Here is a 5,504-nt window from a genome sequence, read left to right as displayed (position 1 = left end):
GCGGGGGGGGGGGGGGGGGGGGGGGGGGGAAGAAGAGACCGAAAGCGTGCTTAATAAAATTAATCGCCACGACGTCGTTTAGCACTAATGCCACGTAGGCACGAGGCCGCAACGGGGACGCGGTCCGGTTGCGTTTAGCTTTTTCCAAATAATAATAATCAGAATCACCTGGAGGCTTGGTCATTGATAGGCCTAGATGGGCTAGCTTAGCTCAAGTCCATATCAGGCCGAAATATTTGGGCTATGGGTTGAACTGGCAGAAGCCCATATAACTACTTAGACCATGCAATGAATTAGTGCTCGCCCTAACAAAATAGAAAAATAATATCTGCAATCTTAAAGTGTGTAAAATTTACGCACTCTCAATTGATAAATTTGAGACTCACATAAAAATATTATTTTTTTAATAATGATGTGGATCACAAGTTTATTATTTTTTTTCAAAATAAGTGTGCAATACTTATACACTCTAAAATTATATCTAATATTACTCAAATAACTCGAATAAACAAAGATCATCTGTAAGCTTACTATTTTTACTTTTCCTCAATTCTCGTAAACCCTTGCTTTATATTTCCAATTACTAATAATCGAAAATATCATTTATTGCATTCTAATCTTATATTCATGTTGATGACATGTTTTGCACATCTGGGCCTAGTTCCAACAACCCGGATTGAGATTCTGCTACATGCGACACAAATACAAAGGCAGGCTTGGGGGTGGTCCAAGAGGCCTCTGATGCCAAAATCAGTTTTCTTCATTCTTAGTGAATTATTTTGAATCAAAGTGAAGAGAGATTATTAGTACCTGGGGTCAGGCTTTTATATGAGACATCGGAGAACATTCTATATCATGTGTCAATGGTAAGCATCCTGCCCATAGTTTTCAAGCCACGATATTTAATGTGATGTAACTTCTGAGGTGGCGCCATTAATGTGACGGCTCCTCGGGTGGCTTCTCAATTGTAGGCGGCCGGCGCAGTCATTTCTCGTTCCCTTTGTCAGGGAACAGAGGCCTGTCTGTGATTTCCGCTCACATGCTAGTGTAGATCTTTAAATGCGGGGTGTCAACAAATCCCATTTGTCCCCTTGGATTTGTTTCCTGCACGAGGATACCCCAACTTTTCTCATACGACTCCTGGACTAAGTTCTCTTGGTGGATCTTGGACTTGCACATGGGATCGAGATCAGCCTCAACATCTCGGTCAAGCCCAATCTAGAGGGGAGCGAAAATACTCCCTTCAACCCCCATTATAAATAAGAGAAATACTTTAGTTACAAATGAATTACACAAAAGTAATCTCACAAACTGATATGGCTTCACGTGGTTCGTTAGATTGTAAAGTTACTTTTATTGTAAAGTAGATCTAACTGATCACATGAAACCAAGTCAGTTTGTGTGATTACTTTTGTGTAATCTCTTTGTGGCTATAGCAGTCCTCTAATGGATATTCATATTATCCCTGAAATTTAAAAAAAAAAATGTATTTATTTAAAGGTCTTTAATCTTTTATCTTGATGGAGACCAAGTGTAAAAGAAGTCAATATATATGGATCTAGGGTCTAGACACGATGCGTAGACAATGTGAAAGAAAATTAGATCAGATCTTAGATACTCAGGCCTAAACAAGAGTATATATCGTACGTAGAGCTTGAGAAAGAGTCTAAAAATATTTATTAGGGTTTGTGATTGTTATTTCATAGTTAAGTTTTCCATGTAACTTTTGTTTTGAGACTGCATGATGTTGTTACTGAACATGAGATATTTAATTTAAGGAAAAATTTTTGCATCTGCCTACACCGGCACACACTCAATGCATTGAGTGTAAAAAAAAAATATATATATATATATATATATGTGTGAAGTGTGTGCCGGGTGTAGGCAGATGCATAGCAAACCCCTTAATTTAATAAACACTAGCTAGACATTACTAGCTTAATTGGGTCAATTAATTAATAAACAAACCGAGCTCATAAATTCTCTAATCTGTCACTATCGTATAGTACTGATCAAGGGACGACGTACGTTATAAAGCATGAATTCGTTTTAAAATCGTCTGAAAATCTTTAAAATTAATGTATTAAAGAATCATTTTATTCTATTAACTTATATATATATATTTGATATTTCTTTACTTCAAAATTATTTAAAAACTTTTCTTATAGAATATTTTGGAAAGCTAATTCACGTGGAACTCCCTCTAATCGTACGTACATTGAGTACTACAAATATAAATATATTTTTATATAATTCATTCCATTTGTTGCATTGTTTGATGATCTTGTAATTGGCAATAAAACAAATAATCAATAAGACATGCTAGCAGCTTATGCGCTCGGAAACCAACATCATTCAACAAACAACGTCCAAACATATGAAAAATGGATAATGATATACATACAAATTTTATATTTTAATTTGAGAGTATTTATATTAAATTAACGATCTTATTTTTATATGTTATTTTATAAAAATGTCATTCATTTACAGTAAAATTATAAAAATAATTATACTCGTATTTTATTTTTAAGATAATATAAATTGCGTTGCCGAGTTCAAGAGATCATCGTATCGTAATCATAAAGGGTGAAATGTGTTGTTGGGTTTTACAAAATAACAAAGGTTGAATGGTACGATTTAGCTGTTAATTAATTATCCCATATTTTAGAATGCCAATCCATCTATTAAAGCTTAAGACCTCACACCTACCAAAATTAGTAGACAACACATGACGACTACGATTAGATATTTTGATTCATCCAATACATATATATAATATATTTATTTATTTTAGTAATTCGATGGATTCAAAACATTAAAAAAGATAGACAAAATATATATATATATATATAAATATATATATATATTTCTTATACTTAAAAGCATCTATCGCCCGATTAACATTAAGATGAACAGTAATTAACAGTAACTTATTTTATGTTTTCTTCCTCCCCTCACGTTCCTCTTTATCTCACAGCAAAATCACAACTTCCCCTTACGTCCCTCTCTGCATCTTCACAGTAAATTCACCACACAAATCACAAAATTACTAAATAAATTTCTACACAAATCACAAAATCATCACACAAATCAGAAATCAACAGATCCCGTGAAGAGATAAGGTAGGAGCTGGGGCTTCGGCTTGAGGAAATGAGGAAAATGATGGGTCATCGGCAAAGGACGAGATTGCTGGTGGTGGTGCGGTGAAGTAGGGGTGGCTGCGCTATGGGGAGAAACCCGTGCGTCCGGACCCATTGCAGGTTGCTAGCGTGTGGATGAGGGAGGACCTGCCAAGGGGCTTTGATGGTGGTATTTGCTTGCCGGCGTTAGGGAAAGCTGGTGAGGTGGTCGGTTATGCCGTAGGGTGGGGCACGACGGCGTTGGGCTGCTTGAGGGAGGAGATCGGGTGAGAGGGGGTGAGGGAAGATGCGCAGGGAAGGGAGGAGCTGCCAAGGGACTTCGACAATGGGGTTTGGTTGCCAGTGACGTAGTCGGTGACACCGCATAGTGGCGCACGACTGCTTGAGAGAGAGAGAGAGAGAGAGAGAGAGAGAGAGAGAGAGGTTTTTGGGATTTAAATCCAACTTTTCATCATAAGTCTTCAAATTTGATCTAATGGTAAAAATTCAAATGTTGATTTAAATTAATTTAAAATAGATAATTAACATATAAATATCATATAATAAATAAATTATCAAATTTAATTTATAAAATATTAAAATTTTTGGGATTTAAATCTAAATCTTCATCATAAGTTTCTAAATTTGATTCAATGGTAAAAATTTAAATATTAATTTAAAATAGATAATTAACATATAAATATCATATTATAAATATAAATAAATTATCAAATTTAATTTATAAAATATTAATCTTGCATCATTAGATAAATGATAAAATTTTGTTAAATAATTTTAAAAAAAATAAAACTATATAAATAATTAAAATTTTAACATAATTTAAATATAATAATATTCTTAATTAACTAAATTAGGCAAATGTCCATTAGATATTATCCTACTGCTAGTATAATAATGATATATATATATATATATTTATATATATATATATTTATATATATATATATAAACTTAGCCCGAAAGAATCTAAAAAACAGGACAGAGGAGTATGCATACCAACCAATTACCATGTTGTCTAGCTGTTTTTCAGTTTTTCTTGAGAATAATTAATATTAATTAATATAAAAAATAGTAATATTTTGATATTTTTCTTTATAAATATATATAATAAGTCACACGCATGAAACTTGTAATAAAATAACTCTTTTATCCGCATAATTTGTAAACGATCGACGTATTAATTGTTCCAATATTGAGATTATTTGCTTTGCATAAGAGGAAGTATGGAACAAGCAAATGATCAACGTCGTCAAGAAAAATCATTCACATTTTGACTCCGGCTCTCCATAATTTATTTGACAAGTGATCACATCACATCATGAAAAAGCACCCGCCCCATCTTTTATATATATATATATATATATACACACTAACGGTTGGATAATGTGCAACTCATCTCAACTCATCATTACAACTTTTTCAAATCTCAATATAAAATATAATAAACAATTCAAATTTTTCAAATCTCAAAATAATAATAATATTAAAAAATAATATTCTAATAATATTTTATCATCTCAACTCACTTCAACATCCAAACACAACCTTACTCGGTTAAAAAATAACTTATTTTGTAAAATATAAATATGTTTTGGGTTTAAAAAAAAAAATGTAATCATAAGTAAAATAAATTGTATATAGAGAATTTTTTATGAACTCAATTTCTGCACCTAACAAGTGAAAAGAGATGTGGAAAATTTTTGTGATAGTGATAGTACTTCACTGCATAAATCGAAGCAATCCAATCGAAGAAAAAAAAATGAGAAGTGGTAAAATGAAGGGTTAGATTTAAATCTTAAAAATTTTAATATACCAGCAGCAGCCTCTTCCTTCAAAAAACAACACATGTAGACATCATATCCTTATATATGATTTGGATCGATGTATTAATAGTAGTGACATGGTTTGTGAATAGTAATATATAAAATTATTTGGATTAAAATGTTTTATTTGATTTTAGAAAATGAGAGAAAAAAAGTTAAAATAAAAATATTATAAAAGTTAAAATATTATTGGAATATAATTTTTTAATGTAGTTTTTGTTTTAAAATTTAAAAAATTTATATTTAAGAAAATTGTAATGATTAGATTAACAAATTAAAAAATATTTTATATTTAAATAATATTTTAAAAAATATATAAAAGTTTCTGAAAACCTAAGAATCTATTAATCTCTTCATCGAACTCAATAATTTTGTTTGAGAAGAGATAGATTGTCAATTCCCTCGTGACCCAATGATGTTGTAAATTTTTTATTTTTTTAAAAATGTTTATGATGATTAAAAAAATACATGAAAAAAAGAAAAGAAAATTAAAAAAATAAAATACACATTCATGACATATTTTTAGGTCACTTTTTTA

Source organism: Juglans regia, chromosome 12 (genome assembly GCF_001411555.2).
Source record: "Juglans regia cultivar Chandler chromosome 12, Walnut 2.0, whole genome shotgun sequence".
In the NCBI taxonomy this organism is placed as follows: domain Eukaryota; kingdom Viridiplantae; phylum Streptophyta; class Magnoliopsida; order Fagales; family Juglandaceae; genus Juglans; species Juglans regia.
The sequence above is the reverse complement of the archived record's forward strand: the minus strand, read 5'-3'. Positions refer to the sequence as shown.